General features: G+C 58.0%; 1 long non-coding RNA gene across 1 annotated transcript; it reads right to left on the bottom strand.

Moving 5' to 3' along the window:
• Positions 1-9,857: 9,857 nt before the first annotated feature.
• LOC122425572 lies at positions 9,858-14,631 on the bottom strand. The gene is made up of 2 exons (XR_006264925.1): positions 13,748-14,631; positions 9,858-13,232 (listed from the first exon to the last, which is right to left on the bottom strand). It is a non-coding gene; the product is annotated as an uncharacterized LOC122425572 (long non-coding RNA).
• Between the last annotated feature and the right edge of the window lie 3,981 nt (positions 14,632-18,612).

The raw sequence follows: 18,612 nt of genomic DNA on the forward strand, positions 1-18,612 counted from the left end.
CAGCTCAGCAGCTTGAGATTTCTTTCTGTAATGAGGAGGGGGAAGTTATAACAGAGCAAAATGTGGGCGTGCACATGTGTGTGCTGCATGCGGGTGTGTGCTGCGTGTGTGTGTGTGTGTGTGTGCTCTGTATGGGTGTGGGCTGTGTGTGGGTGGGTATGTGCACGTGTGTATGCATTTGGGGGGTGTTCTGCGTGCATGTGCCTGTGTGTACACATATGCATGTATGCACGTGTGTGTGCAAGTATGTTTGCATGTATCTGTGTGCGTATCTGTGCTTGCATGTGTGTGCATGTCTGTGTGCATGTGTGGACACGTGTGTGAGCGTGTGTGTGTGTGTGTGTGTGTGCAACGTCTAGGCGGGGCAGCTTCTGGCAAGAGGCGGCTCCTGCATCCGGCGCGTTTCATTTTGGAAACTTCAGAAACGGGCTCTTCCCCTGTGCATTTTTATCTTTTCTGTGTAGACAAGCGTCCCAAATGGGATTAAATGAAGAGGAAAATGAAACACCTCGCCAACATTAGTCAGCATCCCCTATTTTTATCTTTCTTTTCTCCTCTGTCTCTCTCTCATCTCTCTGTCTGTCTGTCTCTCCCTGTGTCTCTTTTTCTCTTTTTAAACAGGGAGAGAGGCAGCATAATGATACTGAAAGAGCTTCAGCCTCCGGGAGGCCAGAAGGACTTTTGCAGAAAAGAAAGTTGTGATTTCTTGTCCTCCTGCTGTGAGGACCTGGGTGAGCCTGGCTCTCCTCCTGGTGGAGAAGCCCCCGGCCCGCAGCCTCTGGGGTCAGCTCCCTTCACAGGCCACTTCCTGGAGGACTGCCAGGCACCAGGACACATCAAAGCCCTAATTAAACCCGTTCTTTAATTGTGTCTTTTTGCTTCATTACTTTCCCTTCCCCTTTGATGGAGGCTGCACCTCTCTGTCGCCCCCAAATTATCCCTTTTCTTCAGTTTTCAGAGGAGCTGAACCTTGCGCCCTGGGATGCTGGCGTGGGGTCCCCCTCCTTTTTCCCCCTGCAAGTTGGGGACACAGCTCCTCGCCTGCCCCCCCCCCAGGCCAACAGTTAAAGGGATATTCACACCTTTCCCCCCTCCCTGCTCTTCTATTCTTATGAAGTTTCCATCGATTATTGTCCTAAAGTTCCTTGGTCCAGTCATAGATAAAAGGATAATGACTTCAAAGGGAAGAGTTAAGAGTTTAACCCCAAGCTAAGAGAGTGGACAACTAGATAATTGAGGGTAATAACCCGGCACAGACTTGCTTTCAAAGGATCGCCAGGCTGAGCGCTCAGGTGGCTTTAATTTTATTAACATTTGTAGCCGCTGACTTGAGCAGACGGTCTGGAGTCATTATGAGCTTCAAAGCTCCAGGTAACACTCCGCCCGGCCGGGAACCTGACATCAATTTGGGCCTGAGGCTCCCGCACAGGACGGCGCGACGGCTGCTCCCCGCAAACTCGTCAGCCAGACCACAGGCCCAGCGTGCCGGGGGCGGGGAGATCAAAGGTCCCCGGGCCCCCCTTCAGGGCGGCAATCAAGAGTCAGATTACAGGAAGACACAGGAAGAGCGCGGGGTCGTCCGCACTGGGAAGACGTTCGTCCTCTTCCGCTGCTCCGGGCGGACTCTGCAGACGCTGAGGGTCCCACTTCCCCGGGAGCCAGATCCACTGTGTGAGGGTCTGGGGCGCCGGCGGGGGTGGGGAAGCATCATCCAACCCTCAGGGGCCTCGGGGGTGGGGGCCCTCCGAGCCCCCCACACCCACGCCCCCTCCGAGGCTGGGCCTCTGGGCGTCCTTGCATCCTCAGAGACGCCCGGTGTCCATGACGACCAGGCTGACTCTAGTATGAAGAAAGGATAGCGTTCTGAAATGCGAGGCGACGCCCCGAAATCGCCAGCTCACTGGAACAAGCAGAGCCACCAGAGGCCCGGCTCTGACCCCCACGGGGGACGGCGGGGGGCGAGGGCAGACCAGGCCTGGGAAGAGAAACCGGAAGTCCCCCAGGGACCCCCGGACCCGTCCTGCTGGCCTCCAGGGCCTCCTTCCCGCCCCCGCACCGCGCGGCCTTCAGTAAACCCCAGACGGAGGGGCCTCCTCTCTGGGTCCCTGCGACCCCTTCGGACCCCGCGCCGGCCCAGCACGCCGGCCTCCAGCTGCGTCTCCATCTCCAGGCCCGAGCGACCGTGATACCCTCCGGGCCTCTGGCAGGGTGAGGCTCCCTGGGCACGGCTTTGTGCTGCCCCTCGGGCCGTCAGAAGGTTAGCAGAAGCCGCCGAGGTGGCCCCGCGCCTGCAGAGCTGCGGCTGAGGGGCAGGCCTCTTGCTCTGACCCCTTGGGTCAAGGCTGGGGCCCCGGAGGTGGCGAGAACACCTTCGCGGTGGCCAGCAGGCCCCGCTTTGCCCGCACTCTCTCCCGACTTTCACAGAGCCCCCCGAGTCCCCAGAGGGCCGGCAGGGGCCTGACCACCACGGGCGGCAGCGCCTGCCACTGAGTGCAGAGCCCCGAGGGCCTGGGACCCTCCCTTGCCCGGAGGACCCCCCCCACTGCAGCCTGCCCAGCCAGACTTCTCAGGAAGCACCGGGGGTGGCTACCCTCGCTAACAGGACACCAGGTCCCTCCGAGGAGCTGCATACTTGATCCCCAGGTGGAAGAACCGGGGGCAGAAGCAAGCTGGGGTCCCGCCACTCCTCTGCAGTCCACCCTCCGTGTGGCATCCACGTCTCCCAGAATGCCTGCCATGGGGTGCAGGGCAGCAAGTGGGACCAGGGCCGGGGCAGGCCGCGGCCCGCGGCCCAGCCTCTTTCAACACTTGGTCCCCAGGAGCGTCTCCTTGGTGACACACCCTCCAAATTATACCAACAGGGATGCTCCATCCTTTCTTTGCTTTGGGTTGGTTCTTGAAAAACTGTGATGAATTTTCAGCATAGCCTGGTAGCAGAAAATCATATATATTATTTCTCCCAGGATCCAACATTTTAAAAAATCATCCTTTCATTTAGACATTAAATACTGCAGCCTACACACTGCCGTAGAAAAGAGAAACCAACCCGGATATACCGGGAACACCCTCCGTGGGGTCCCACCTTCCTGCCAGGAGCCCTGTGGACGGCTCCGATTCTCTCACCCAGAACCCTGGTCAGGGAGAAGCACCTGGGGTCACGGCCTCCAGGCCTTGGCTCTGAAGCACGAGGCCAGGGTGAAGCTGGAGGCTGGAGACGTGAGCATCGCCAAGGTCTGAGATTCGTGACGTTGGATCCAGGTGTCTCCATTTAGACACGTGTGTGGTTGGAAGGAACCCACACTTGGAAGGCAGAAGCCACGTGTTCAGGTCCAGATCCGGCCGTTCACTGGCCAGCACGACTTGGACACGTGCACAGGTCCTCCACATCCCCAGGGACGTGTGACGGGGCCCCTGAGAGACGGACGCCTGCCTAGTGTGCAGGTCTGGGTGAATGGTTGATGGCCATCCTCGCCCTCGGGGAGCTAGGGGTCCAGAGCTCTGGGCAGAGGCTTCCTCCGCTGGGCCGGTGGGGACTCAGGTGTTGACACAGCTATCCCAGGAGGGCCCACTGTGCCCCTACAGTCATAGCTGGACTTTTCTTTTTCTTGCACTTTAAGGGTCGAAGACAAACAGTGGTCCTGGGGCCCTGCGTGGCACTAGTGGTAAAGAACCTGCCTGCCAATGCAGGAGACGTAAGAGACAAGGGTTCAATCCCTGGGTCGGGAAGATCCCCTGGAGGAGGGCATGGCAACCCACTCCAGTATTCTTGCCTGGAGAATCCCATGGACAGAGGAGCCTGGAGGGCCATAGTCCATGGGGTCACAAAGAGACATGACTGAAGCAGCTTAGTGTGGGGCCCTGGGGTTGGTACTTTAGAGGGAGTCCTCCTGCTCTGAGATGAGGGTGAAGAGGGGCTGCTAAGGGAGGTGGAGAGGTGGCCCCCAAGGCACGTCACCCCCAGCGCCGAGTCGCCAAGAGACTGGCGTCTCCACCCCTTTCTAACAGGCAGGAGGTCACTCCAAGGGCTGACCTCTCTGGAGTCCCCTGGGGGCTGGCCAGGCCCCGAGTGGCGGGGCAGGGCCGGGGTGATACACCCAGGCAGAGAGTGCCTGGCCAACCGAGAGGAAGGGAGGGAGCCAGCGCAGAGCCCAGGTGGAGGCTTGTCAGAGCCCCGTTGACGGCTGGCTGTGATCCGTCATCCCATCCCAGCAGGTAACTCAGATGCTTGGTGATTAATCGCATCTGGGTGGAGATCACGTGCCTTCACGGTATCTGCGGTTTGTAGGGACAGACCAAGGTCAGTGTCCCCGCCTGGGGGTCAAAGTTCAGCCCTGAGCGCCTTGCTGTCCTTTGCGTTTGCTCAAAGCTGCAGAGGCGGCTGTGGGCCTGGAGGGGACGCTCAGTACTAGTCACCTTCCCTGGCTGACTCTGCTCAGCATTTCAGGAGCAGAACATGCCTGAACGTTCTTGGAGAATTCCCCAGGCTGGCTTCCCGGTTTTACCTCCAGAACAACCTTACAGACGGGCGGGGCAGGTGGGGCCATCCTGGTTACAGGGCCAAAGGGCCCTGAGTCACCAGCAGATGGGACCCACCCTGCCCCGCAGTCAGGTAAACCAGCCGGCACAGCCCAGGGACTTTCTGCCTTTTCATACTCTTCACGGGGTTCTCTCAGCAAGAATACTGCAGTGGGTTGCCCTTCCCTCCTCCAGCTGACCACGATTTGTCAGAACTCTTCACTACGACCCGTCCATCTTGGGTGGCCCTGCATGGCATGGCTCATAGCTTCATTGAGTTTTGCAGGCCCTTTCACCACAAGAGGGCTGTGATCATGGAGAGAGAAGGGGGAAACAGAGGACAAGATGCTTAGATGGCATCACCAACTCAGGAGACATGAATCTGAGCAAACTCAGGAGACAGTGGAGGACAGAGGAGCCTGGAGGGCTGCAGACGCTGGGGTTGCAAAGAGTCAGAAATGATTTAGCGACTGAACAACAGCGGCCCGGGCACAGCTCCTGGCTGCAGGAGCCCGTTGTAGTGGCCGACGAGGTCGTCGTCAGCGCTGAGCTAATGCGGGGCCAGTGCCCCTTGCTCTGTGGTGGTCCCATCCATCCACGGCTGGACGAGGTCTTTCAGCCATAGTTCTCGTGATCCTGGGTATGGGTGTTGGGCTTCCCGTGACGTCCTTGATTTGAACCCCAAAACTCCTTCCCACGCCCTGACTCCTGGCCAGGCCAGTGCTGTGGTTTGCAGGGGCGTCCCTGGGTGGTGTCCTAACTGGACAGTCAGCGGTCACTCAGTGTCTGCTTTCCAGCCCGGGTGCCCACTGCTTCCTGCTTCACCCTCTGCCTTCCCTCCTGCATCTCTGCTGGAAGCTGCTGGAGCCCTGCAGCTTGGAGTGTGTGGTCCCCAGCCCTGAGCCAGCAGTGGCATGGACACCCCAGCTCCCTTGTCTGCGAGACTGTGTCCTCATGGTTCACGTGAACACCCATCTCAGGTCTGCTGCCGGGAAGCCCAGCCTAAGGCAGCTGCTGAAATCCAGTGTGAATATCTAACCAAGGCGACTGCAGCCATGAAGCTAAAAGACGGTTGCTCCTTAGAGGAGAAGCTATGACAAACCTAGATAGTGTATTAAAAAGCAGAAACATCACTTTGCTGACAAAAGTCTGTATAGTCAAAGCTGTGGTTTTTCCAGTGGTCATGCATGGATGTGAGAGGTGGACCATAATGAAGGCTGAGCACCAAAGAACTGATGCTTTTGAACTGTGGTGTTGGAGAAGACTTGAGAGTCCCTTGGACTGCAAGCAGATCCAACCAGTCCATCCTAAAGGAAACCCTGAATATTCACTGGAAGGACTGATGCTGAAGCTGAAGCTCCAATAGTTTGGCCACCTGATGCCAGGAACTGACTCACTGGAAAAGACCCTGATGCTGGGAAAGATTGAGGGCACGCGGAGAAGGGGACAACAGAGGATAAGATGGCTGGATGGCATCACTGACTCAGTGGATATGAGTTTGAGCAAACTCAGGGAGATGATGAAGGACAGGGAAGCCTGGCATGCTGAGGTCCGTGGGGTCACAAAGAGTCAGACACGACTGAGCGACTGAACGGCAGCAACAATCTAACCAAGGTCAACCTCTTAGATTACAGCAACTCCCGTCTGCTCTGGAAGCCCAGCCCTCATGGAATCCGGCCCCTGCCCATCCACAGGAGGCGCTTCCTAGAGCAGAGCTCAGCGACACTGCTTCCCACCAAACGAGGAAAAGTTTCTCTGCAAAGTTGAGGCCAGAGGATTGGATCCCCACGATCTGGCCATGCCAGCTCCGTGCCATTCCCCCCCACCCCCACCGCAGGCCTCCCGCCTCCTGGGGGAGGTTCTGCAGGGGCCCTGCCCCTCCCCGGGCTGCATCTCGCTCCCAAGCAGCTCGCCCCTCCCAGGGCCACCCTCCTCCTCGCGTTACCTCGTCCGGGTGGGCTCACTGCCCGCAATCCCAATTCCTACCCCGTATCCCTCGGGCATCTCCACTGAGACCCTCGGTCTGCTGGTGCCATGTCGTCCACCTCTGGGCTGGTCTCTCACTCACTGAGGGCTCCCGGAACGCAAAGCCTGGGTCTGCCTGTCACCCACACGGCTCCTGAGCCTCAGACAGTGGCTGGCACGGGGCCACCATTTGCAGAGGTGGATCAGGCCGACCTTGACGCTCCTTAAAACTTAGTGCTGGGGACTGAATCTTGTCTCCTGTCAGATGTGTGTACTGAACCCCCAAACCCTGAAATGATGGACTATGGAGGGGGGACTTTAGAAGGCAATCAGGTTTAGATGAGATCGTGAGGGTGGGGCCCCATGACGGGTTACTGCCCTTTTAAGATGAGGAAGAGACCAGCTCCCTCCCCCTTTTCCACGGGAGGACACAGAAGCTCAGTAGGAAGGTTCTAGTCAGGAACCAAACTTTCCAGCACCTTGATCTTGGACTTCCAGCCTCCAGAGAGAAAATAAACGTCTGTTGTTTAAGCCCCTCACTCTACGACTGAGGGACTAAGCAGAGCCCAATAACACATGATAGGACTGCAGCCGCCAGGCTCCTCCGTCCACGGGATTCTCCAGGCGAGAATACCGGAGTGGGTTGCCATGTCCTCCTCCAGGGCATCTTCCCGACACAAGAATCGAACCCGCGTCTCCTGCATTGCAGGCAGATTCTTCACTCACTGAGCCACAGTCAGCGTGTCCCCCCTGTTCTCTGAGGGTTGGCTAGAGGGGTTGGGTGTACTTCGTTTGCCCTGTTGAGTGGGGGCTGGGTGAGGAGGGGGATCTCCCAGACCCCACCTGCCCTGCCTGCACCCCTGGCCTCCAGGCAGCCGTCAGTGCTCCCTGGGGCCCACAGGGTCCCCCCGTGCCCCCAATGCCAACAAGCTGGCTGGGCTGGGCTGCCTCTGCCAGCTGCCTGCCCTGCCCTGGCCAAGACCTCGTAGCTGTGGTCCCACAGCCAAAGCTTTGCAGCCGCTCAGGACAGCGAGGCTGCATGGCTTCCCCTCCGGCTGCTCCAGGGCCGGGGGCTGCTGTCCCCCCGCCCGCCACAGCCATCAGCCCTTACCAACCAAAGCAAGCCCTTCTCTGGTGCTCATCACCCTTGCAGGGGGTCTCCCAGGGCCCCCGCCCTGGGGAAAGGCCTCCAGACTCCCGCAGAAGGCTCTGGGGATGGGCAGGGGAAGAGTTAAGTTCTGGGCTGAGGCTTCAGGGTTCAATTTCTCTATTTCCTGTTGATGACATTATTGTCTTCCTACAACCATTGACACATGTTGCTTTCATCTGTTTCATTTCAAGACATGAGCACACTCGCTGGAAAGTATGCTTAATAGCGAAACTCAAAACATTTGGGTTTCCTTTCCTCTCGACTCTTGCTGGGACGCTGCACTCTTTGCTGGGTTGGTTTCTGGGTGGTGGTGGCGGCAGCCTGGGTTTTTCTCAGCCACCATATTTAACCCAGCAAAGCGTGGCTTCCTGGCTGGTTGCCAGGGGCCCATCTGTGGCTCGGGGGGCACGTCCCATGGCGGGGATGGGGAGGCCGGGCTCACGCGCCCCTTCGCGGAGGCTGCGCTGCATCTCCTCATCAGCCCCCCCCACCACACCACCCCCCCCCAGCCCGTCCGGCTGGAAGACAGGCAGGTGGATTCTCCCCAGGCTCGCTGTGTCCTTGAGCTCCTCATGGCCTAGACGGTCTGAACAGGGAGGTGAGCATGTCAGTCTGGACCCAAGGACTCGGGGAACAAACAGGCCCGGCTGCCCGGGCATGAGAGTGGACGGGCCTCCCCTGGCCAGGCCTGGAATGGCAGGCGGCCACTGGAAGCGGGCCAGCCGCATCTGGTTGGAATTGGGTTTGACACAGATTTCCAAACCTGATCGCAGCCCATCACCCTTCCCTGGGCTGGGGCGGCCTTGCCTGCTGACACCGTCCGCAGAGGGAGCGAGCCTGGAGGGTGGCCGCCCACCTGGCCGGGGGTGACTGGCCTGTACTCAGCACCCCCAGCTCCAGCGGGCTCCCCGGAGCATCTCAGACATTTTCCTGGGGGAGGACACGGCCTGATTCTCGAAGTCAGGGAGGCGCACACCTTGCTGGCTACACCGACTTCTACGCCCATCTGCTCACTTCACCCTCCTGGGAACAAGGTGGTTTACCCCCACCTCACAGTGGAGGACGTGGAGGCTCAGACACGACAGAACCTGTGCCCGAGGCTCCACAGCTTCCAGGTCACGCGCTGGGGTTGGACCCCAGCCGGCCTCCCCGTCTCTGCTGAGGCCTCCCCCTGTCCTCCTGCCGGCAGCCCGGGGCGCACCATCTGCCCCCGGCTGCCCCAGGGGTGTCCAGGGGCCCTTCCCGCCTCCCTTCCCCACTTCGTCCCCTGGGGCCTTTTCTTCATACCGCATTTTAGCAGGGAGGGGGCAAGTTCATAGGTACTAGTGGTAAAGAATCTGCCTGCAGTGCGGGGACCCCGGTTCCATCACTGGGTCAGGAGGGTCCCCTGGAGGAGGGCACGGCAACCCACTCCAGTGTCCTTGCCTGGAGAATCCCATGGACAGAGGGGCCTGGTGGGCTGCGGTCCGAGGGGTCATGGAGCGTCAGACACGACTGAAGTGACAGCATACACACACGTCACCGTCTTAAAATTTCTAAGAACTACTGAGCAAGGGATTGAATTAGTGTTTTCTGCTGTAGCAGGTTCTGCCCCGTAACTTTCTGTAAAACAGGCTGATAAAGGTGGTGGTTGACGGGGGAGAGGGGCCGGCCAGGTTCCCCTCCGCGTCTCTCGCCCAGATGCCCCCTCCCCGTCTTTCCGGCCCCTCCGTGATCATCTCCTTCTCCGTGGACTCTGAGCTGAGGCCTCAAACGTCCCGGTCTCAAGGACCAGACTTGGAAGTCACAGCGGCTCCCGAGCCGTTGAGGCCTCGTCAGAAAGGAAACGGCTCGGGACAGTCTCTGGTCTAGGGCCGCCAGGCCTCTGTAGGGCCGGGTTACTGCCCGCGGCCTGAAGGTCCCCTGAGACTGAGACGGCACCGAGGAGGGCGGGGCCCTGGGGGCTGCGGCCCCGCCTCTGCTCGGAGGACAGACCGGCCTTGGGGTTCCTGCGGCCCCGCGGGGTGCAGGCCTGACTCAGCCGCGCCTGCGCTTACTGCATGAGGGTGGTCACCCTGCCCGGGTCCCCAGGGCCGGCCGCCTGGGCCTCACACGCCCCCGCTCTGGGTCACCCTGCGGGCTCCATGACGGGTACCTCGCGTCTTTCATCTTGGTTCTCACAACATCCCGAGGCTGTGAGTGCCCAGGACTGAAACCAGGCCACAAACCAAAAAGGACAGCTTGACGATTTGTCGCTTACAAAGTGTTATTTATCCTCAGCTCCACTTGTGGATGGGAAAATGAAGGCCTCGAAAAGATGAATAGATAGATAGATGGATCCATGATAGATGGATGGATGGATAGATAGGTGATTGATAGATAGTAGATAGATAGTAGATAGATAGATAGATAGTAGATAGATAGATAGATAGATGATGGATGGACAAATAGTAGACAGATTGAAGACAGATGATTAATAGGTAGTAGAGAGATGGATGGGGCTTCCCTGGTGGCTCAGACAATAAAGAATCTGCCTGGAATGCGGGAGATCTGGGTTTGATCCTTGGGTTGGGAAGATCCCTGGGAGAAGGGCATGGCAACCCACTCCAGTATTCTTGCCTGGAGAATCCCATGGACAGAGGAGCCTGCTGGGCTACAGTTCATGGGGTTGCAGAGTCAGACACGACTGAGCGACTAAGCACACAGATATATGGGTGGATAGATAGGCAGATAGATGACAGATAGATAATATTAATAGATGGGTAGATAGATGGCGATGGCTACGGCTTATTCAGGTCACAGCCGGGTGGCGGAGGCTCAGGATGTCAGACGTGGTTTCCTTCCTGATTCTGAGTCCGGTGTGTGGTTGCTTCTCATGCCGACTCCTCTGGTCCTCCCTTCACTCCACTGCGTTGGATTTGAGAGCAGTGAGAGGCTCGGTTTGCAGCTCCGGGGGCTCCATGGGCGTCAGGCCGTCCTGATGAGCAGCCCTGGACAGACCTAGCGCCTTCACATGCCGGTCGCAGCCGGCACAGGCCACGAGCTGAAGGAGGGCGGTAGCAGCGTGCCGGGGTGGCCGTGGCTCACTGCCTCTCTGCGTCCCCTCGTGCCCAGTTTCTCCTGCCTTGGGCGCCCCTGGGTGAGGCCCACCTCAAACAGTATATTTATAGGTGAATCAACTTCTAAACTGGGTGGTGAAATTTTATGGGGGCCCAGAATTGCCCCTGTTCCCTGCCCCGGGGCACAGCGCATGGAGAACAGACAGGCGGTCTGCGGAGCTGAAATGGCCAATGAGGGCCCAGTGGGAACCAGCGGGGGGGGGGGGAGCCCTGGCCGGGTCCCCACAGGCACATGCGCCTCCTGACCAGGCTTTGGGGTTGTTGTTATTCAGTTGCTAAGTTGTGTCTGACTCTTTGCGACCCCAAGGACTGTGGCCCGCCGGGCTCCTCTGTCCACGGGATTCTCCAGGCACGTGCCCTCCTCCAGGGGATCTCCCCGAGCCTGGGATTGAGCCCGGGATCTTTGGGGTCCTGCGTGGGCAGCTTCTTTATCGCCAGCGCCACCTGGGGAGCCCCAGGGCCCACCCGCTCCTGGGGAGACTGCAGGGTGCAGGCTCGTCCTCCCCCAGGCTCCCGGCCTCAGAGGCGACCGGAGCCCCGCCTTGCGCCCCGGTTTCTCCTGCCTGACAGCTGCACGAAGTCCGGGAACGCAGCACTGGGTCTCGAAGCCTCCCTTCCTCCCGCCGCTTCCCTTCCTCCCGTGCTGCACCTGGCGATGCTCACCTCCTTCCAGTCCCAGCTCCCAGGCCCTTCTGGCGGGGAGCTCCCTGCCAAGGGTAGGCAGGCCCCGCCATTGTCTTGTAGAGTTGAATGTTGACACCTTTTCTCAGGGAAATCCAGAGTCCAGACACCCTAGGGCTAGCTGAGGGGTGGGGCGGGGGCGCCCCTGGTGGGGGCAAAAGGTCAGGCCCCGGGGTGGGCTGGGGGTGCAGGGCAGTCTCAGAAAAGTCAAGTTTGGGTGAAGCAGCTGCGGGCCTGAGGAGGCCCCCAGGAAAAGGGCCAGGGCCCACGTGAGTAAAGGGCCTCCCCGCCGCCCGGCCCCTGGCAGAGCTCGCCCAGGCCGGCCTTGTGGTCTTGGCCTCTAGAAACCGTCCTGCAGCCGGGGGCTCCTGGGGGGGCCAAACTCCACCAGGAAGGCGTCACACCCCTCCGCCCGCCACCCCACCCAGCGGGCGGCCGTCTCACACCTGCCGAACACCTGGCCCAGGGGTCCCAGTCGCCCCTGACCTTGGAATAGAGGCGGGGGCAGGGCGGAGGCCCCTCACTCACTCCCTTCCAGTGACTGAATGTTCTGGCCCCCAAATCAAGCCACCAGGTCTTGATCATTGTCTGATTTGTGAATGGATGGATTTGTGTGAAAAGTTTTGATCTTCTTGAAAAAAAATTTCAATTCTGCAAAAAACACATTCTTATTTCAGGGAAGGGGAAGCAGCAGTATTATTAGCTTGGAGGCGGCCCTCTGGCCTCATCGTCTGTGAAGCTGGTGGCGTCTTCTCTGGGTCTTCGTCGTCTGATGAGCTGGCCAGCACATGGTGTGTTTATTCCACTTAATTTTTCCCTGACGTTTTCTAAGTGTTGGAGAAATTCCTCGGTATTATCAAGACAAACTTCACAGTTTCAGTAAATTACTGTATCTTGTTCTGTGCTCAAGTTATTGGGGCAAGTGGTTATCAAGAGAACATTAGTACAGGAGTGAAGTTCAGTTGTCACATTTAATTTCTGGGTGGGATACTAAGGTTTTTTGCTAAGAAGCCATTTGGGTAAATGACCTGGATAATGCCAGGTCATTTCTCCTTGTCTGCTCAGGGGACATCCTCTAGCGGTTGATGGTGTTCGGTCACTCAGTCTATCCAACCCCGTGGACTGCAGCACGCCAGGCTTCCCTGTCCTCCACTATCTCCCCAAGTTTGCTCAAACTCATGTCCATTGAGTCGGTGATGCCATCCAACCATCTCATCCTCATCTCATCAACAGCTGTCCTGACTCAGGACTAAAGGCTGGACCCTGGCAAGGGCGCTTCTGGGACTGACGGCTCAGTCCAGGCAGACGGTCCCCAGTTGGTCCCCTCTTCACTTCCACCTCTGTCCACAATATGGTTCAACCAGTTATCAAGTCCCGACTTGGTGCCTGGGAGGGGCTGGGCTGAGGGATGCGAGTGTCCTGGAGCGTGGCCCTGCGTCCTGGTCCTGTGGCTCAGTGGGCGAGTTCTGCTCCAGGTTGCCGCCGGAGGATGACAGCGGGAGGAGGTGCTCCAGTCCGGGCAAGAGGGACCAGGCCTGAAGGAGCCGGAGGGGCGGCCGGCCGGCCAGGGGACTCCTGACGTGCAGGCACAGAAGAAGGGATGGTAACTCTGTGTGAGGTGGACACGTAACTGGAGGCCGGCCCGGCCGACCACCCCATCGCCTTGCACAGAGCTCTGGGCCTGACCTGAAGGTCGTGTGCAGCGGCGGGGATCTGAAGGTGGGAAGGACACAGTCAGCTGGAGAGCGCCTGGCACGCTCTTGGCAGCATCACGTAAGGGCCCCAGGGCAGGCCAGGAGGACAGTTAGGACATGTTGCTGCTCCTGGCAAGAGAGAAGGGTCAGAGCCATGTAGTAGTGGCAGAGATGGGGAGAAGGTGGTGATTTGGGGAGATTCTCGGAGGCCGCAGCATCAGGGCTGGATGCTGGGTGGGGGCACGTGAGGAAGAGGAGACTGGACTGGGCCCAGGTTTTGCTTGGAGGCAGCAAGGACGCAGGGTCACTGCCTGACAGAGACCGCCTAGTTTCTACGAGGGGCAAAGGCGGTCCCATTTGAACGGTGTTAAATTCTAAGCACCTGTGGCCCCGTGGCCCAGGATGGGAGGGTGAAGGAGGCTGGTGAGGAGGTGGGGCTGGAGGGCCGGGAGGCCCTTGTCCCTGGAGAGAGGGGCTTGGAGCTGTGGATGGAAAGAGGAAGACGCCTGATGGGGAGGAGCCCAGAAAGGGAGGCGGCCACCATTGGAGGGGCATCCCGAAGAAGCGAGCAGGACTTGAGAAGAGGAGAGCTGCAGGCGCCCACCCAGGAAGGCCCGGGACCGCCCAGTCAGGGCGGCTCTCACCTGCTGAGACGGTTTCCAGGCGGAGAGTCCATCGCGGGCGGGGGAGACAGTGAGAGGGCAGGCAGAGCAGACTGCACCCGCAGACGCCTCTTGAAAGTCAGCCTTCTAGCACCAGTGCTCCGAGGCCCAGCAGACGGGGATGAGGACCTCGCTAGAGCATCGCCAAGGACCTGACATCGGGAAGGCTCAACAGGAGCAAATCCAGAACCTCCCAGGTGTTCCGGGGCAGCCCAGGGCCCTGCCAAGCGTCCTGGGCCTCCATGGCCAGCTCTTCGGAGCGTCTGGCAGAGATGCTTAGAACAAATGAAGAAACACTGACGTGAAGGCACAAGGGGACTGATCTCAAGGCCAGAACAACTGCCCCTTCCAGAAGTTGTTTAAAGGGAGCAGGACAAAACTTCAGGGGCAGAAAACAAGGCCCACGGAGGGCCGGAGCTCAGGAACGCAGACCTATTTATTTACAAAGTTTCACGTGTTGCCAGTTGGAATGCTGACTTCAGGGACTTTTTTCCCTATCTATCTTTCACTTCCTTTTCTGAAAACAGCCTTTGTGTGTGTGAATCTGCTGGACACTCGGGTGGCGAGAACTTCAAAACTCAGAACCTCTTTCTGGATTTGTTTGACTCTGGATGGTCTCTTCTGGTGACAAGCTCCTGAAAGCCCATCTCCACGAAAATTCCTGGTGGGACGCCAGCCGTGCCAGCAGTTTCTAGCTCCATTTATAGTAAATATTAAAAGCACCTGAAGGTTAATCAGATTAGGAAGTTTTAAATTATTGTTTAGCTTTGTGGTTGTTCAGTTGCTAAGTCAGGTCCGAGTCTTTGTGATCCCACGGACTGCAGCACGCCAGGCTTCCCCATCCTTCACCATCTCCCAGAGCTTGCTCCAACTCATGTCCATCGCGTGATGATGCCATCCAACCATCTCATCCTCTGTCGTCCCCTTCTCCTCCCGCCTTCAAACTTCAAACAGCATCAGGGTCTTTTCCAATGAGTCGACTCTTTGCATCAGGTGGCCAAGGTACTGGAGCTTCAGCTTCAGCATCAGCCCTTCCAGTGCATATGCGGGGTTGATTTCCTTTAGGATTGACTGTTTAGCTTAATTTCATTCTAAATTGAAGAGAATGAAGATGATCATTTTTATTAAAAATAGGTTTCTCCCCAAAACTGCTGGGGATGGGGCTGCCTAAGACCTTGCTATTTTGCCTGTGGCTTGAAAATCCCCACCTTGCCATTCCCTCCCCCTCCCCTCACGAGGGGCAGGAAGCGGAGCCCACCTTTTCCCGCTCCCTTCCTCCTCCCAGACTGTGGGGTCTCCACCCCACCCTCAGCTGCACCCACCCCACGGAGACACTGTGGAAACACCTGTCACCCCTGAAGACTTGGCAGCACCACCCAGGAGCCGGCCAGAGGGAGCCCATTTCTGAGGTCAAGGCCGCCCGTTGGTAGGAGCTGAATGAACGGGCTTCCTCAGCATTTCCAGCCTAAGCCCTGCGATGATGCTTTAGGAATGCATCCCAAATTACAGCAACCTTCCTTTATTTAACCTTTATTTGATTACCTTCAGAATTGTACTAATTAAGATGGCTGATGACTTTTTTCAGCTTTTTTTGGTTATCACTTAAGTTGGTGATTTATTTGTTTTAACTTTATTAGGAGTATAGTTGATTTACAATGTTCTGTTCATCAAATGATATTTATCCGTCCTGTCATGGAAGCCAAGGACCCAGGGTGATCTGGGTCTCCCGGGGGCAGCCCTGCCTAGGTCTGCTGACCATAGTGTGGAGCGGAGAGGATGGACCAGGAGTCAGGCCCCAGGGGATTCCAGCTCAGCTTGCAAGTGGGCCAAGGAGCCCTGGGAAGATCTCCCTTCCTCTCTGCTTCGCTTTCCTCATCTCTTAAATGGTGGGTTAGATTAAACCCCATGTTAAGGCCTCCCCTGGCTGGAAGACGCTGCCAAAGATATATTGTTGTTTTTTAGTCTCCCAGTCACGTCCGACTCTTTGCGACCCCGTGGACTATCGCCCACAAGGCTCCTCTGTCCTTGGGATTTCCTAGGAAGAATTCTGGAGTGGGTTACCATTTCCTCCTCCAGGGGATCTTCCCGACCCAGGGATGGAACTTGCATCTCCTGCATTGCAGGCGGACTCTTTACGGCTGACCCACCATAGGATCTTAGTTCCCCAACCAGGGATCAAACCCACAACCCCTGCATCGGACGCAGAGAGCCCTAACCACTGAACCACCAGGGAAGCCGCAGCTGCTGCGGTTTCTCTGGGGTCCTGGGTACAAGGCCTCTGAGAGCTAGCAGACAGCACAGACCCCTATGCACCGAGCCCTGCCCCTTTCCTGGGAGGACAGCAGAAGTCGGGGTCCCCTCTGCAGGCGCCCCCTGCTCGGTTTCCAGCCCCCTAGGCCAGAAGCGTGGCCCCTAATTGGAGGGCATCATTGCTTCAGAGATGGGAGTTACTTCCCAGAACAGCTAACAGGCTATTGAGGAAAGGGTGACTACAGGGACTGCCGTGGGTGTCCAGCGTGGCGCCCCCTCACAACAGCCTTTGGAGGGGTGTCCCCTCCACTTTACAGGTAAACACAGCGCCTCAGAGCAGCTGGGTGACCTGCAGTCTCTCTAGAAAGATTACCTGTGTGTCTCTCCACCCCCTCCCCACACAAAGCTGCATTGTCTAAGGTGGCAGTTTTCCAAAGAAATAAAAGACAGAGTCACTGACTCTTCAAGAGCGATGTCCTGGGTCTGAGCTCTTCTGAAGTCGCAGCTGGTGTGACCTCCCCCCACCCCCACCCCCCATGCCCCCGCCCCAGGAGGTTTTGTCCGGCTGACTCAAGATTGGAGATCTGGCCAGGTGCCTCGCAGGGAGCCCTGCGTTTTCTGGGATTCTAGGATTTCAGCCCGGTACCTAATTCCAGAAAAGAATTACTCTCTGCTTTATTAAACTTGTCTGCACTTAGGCCAAGTGGGCTGTTGATCCTCCGTAGGGCTTGTCTTCAAAGCAGGGGCAGTGAGCATGTGCAGAAATCCATCACCTTGCTTTCCAGTTTCCAGGCAACCGTGCAGGATTACAACCAGTCACATGACGCTGCGGCTGCCAGGGAGAAGGGGAAAATGGAAAACTGTGCTATCTTGAGAAGGGGGCTGGGGAGAAGCAGGGGACTTTGGCTCCTCCTCCAGAAATATCAACAAGTAGTCGGGGACCCGGGGGCTTGAGGGGCTCCTGGCTTCTGGGCGTTTGGCCCAGCCCCAGCGCTAAATGTACCACCAGGGGACAGGGCGGGGGGGCGAGGGGGAGGCGCTGGCCCAAGGTGACCGAGCACCTGTTCTGGAAATCGGGCTCTCCAAGTGCTCACTGCTGAGAGCGCCAGGCAGAGCCCGCCCTCGCTCCCGGGCCCAGTGCTGGGCTCCTAGGGAGCAGAGGGGGAGCCCTTTGGTGAAGGCCAAGCCTGGGGTGGTTGGGGCCGGGGGGCGTGGCGGGTAGGAGGGGGTGGCAGCTGGCGGGAAGGAAAGCCCCCCGTGAAGACCGAGTGCCCACTGCCTTTCAGAGCCGACTCTTCCTGATCTCTGTTTATTTTGATTTTGGAGTTTGCGATCTCCCCTCCCCCACATTGCGTGTGTGTGTGTGTGTGTGTACGTTGTGCACACACACACACGCACACGCTGCTGTTGTTTATACTGTAGATGCTTTCATGGCAATGCCTCCCCTTCTGGTCCTAGATTCACACCCTCTGTGGCTGAAAGGCTCCTGGGAACCCCAGGCCAGCTCCGGTCCCCTAGGGGGTGTGTGGCATTCTGAGAGGCTGGGGAGACGCGGACTGGCTTCCAGCTTCCTCACACCCAGCAGCGGTCCCAATCCAGAGCTAAGTCATCTGGCCACTCTTGTTCACTGGTCCGCCCCAAAGTGGCCGTGCGTTTCCTGGCCTTGGACCACTGGCTTCCCGCCAGCCTGGCCACCCGGGGCGGGGGGGGGGGTGAGCCCAAGGAGCAGAGCGCGGACAGAGAGAGGCAGGTCTCAGGGATGGAGAAGCCCTGGCGGCTCGTCTCGCCGGAGCTCTGGGCCCTGGTCCCGGTCCTGGGAGCATCTCAGTGGCCTCTCTCCCTGCAGAAACCTACGCAGCCAGAGAAACATGTTTCTTGCCTGTTTTAAAGCCCTAAAGGCCTAATGAAGGCTTAAGGCCCCTCTGCATTGGAAAGGTTTTGCTGTCCATTCAATTCACTAAGAAGGTAAATAAAGAAACAGTAGAGGTGGAAAGCCAGTGCTTCCACGTCTGAGGACGCCAAGCTCTCCTCTCCCTTCTGCAACAAGTCTGGGCTCCACCTTTATGTTTTTTAAGAGGAGGAACAATCAATTATTAGCTTATCATATGAGAGATCATTCTATAGCAATAGATGAGTAAATAAACAATGTTCTGGGTTTGTGGTATATTTTCTTATTATTCTAAGCCAGATGGTTGTTGGGTGGATGTTGGGGGGACTCAGAGGCGATTGTGGGGTGAGGAGTTTTCACTACATTAGCACTGAGAGCCTATGGGGGAAAAGACATCCCGTGTCTGTTTAATATGCAACATACGGAGAGTGGGGGATGCAGCTGATACAGAAAGATGGGGGTGTACCTGCTGGGAGGGTCCTGATGGCCAGGTTGGGAATGTGGGGTTAAAATCTGCAGGGAGTTGAGGCTGGCTTCCCAGCGAGGCTATGGGCCCACTTCCAGCCCCCAGGCCTCTGTGGGCAGATTCACACCATCTTCACACACCCACCGACGCACCCGGGTCCTAACACAAGCACGTGCGACTTCTGGCTCAGGCCTGCGCGTTCCTCCTGTGACACTTAGCCGTCCACCCCTGCTCTAGCACTCT

The sequence above is a fragment of the Cervus canadensis genome, chromosome 1 (assembly GCF_019320065.1).
Source record: "Cervus canadensis isolate Bull #8, Minnesota chromosome 1, ASM1932006v1, whole genome shotgun sequence".
Lineage (NCBI taxonomy): Eukaryota > Metazoa > Chordata > Mammalia > Artiodactyla > Cervidae > Cervus > Cervus canadensis.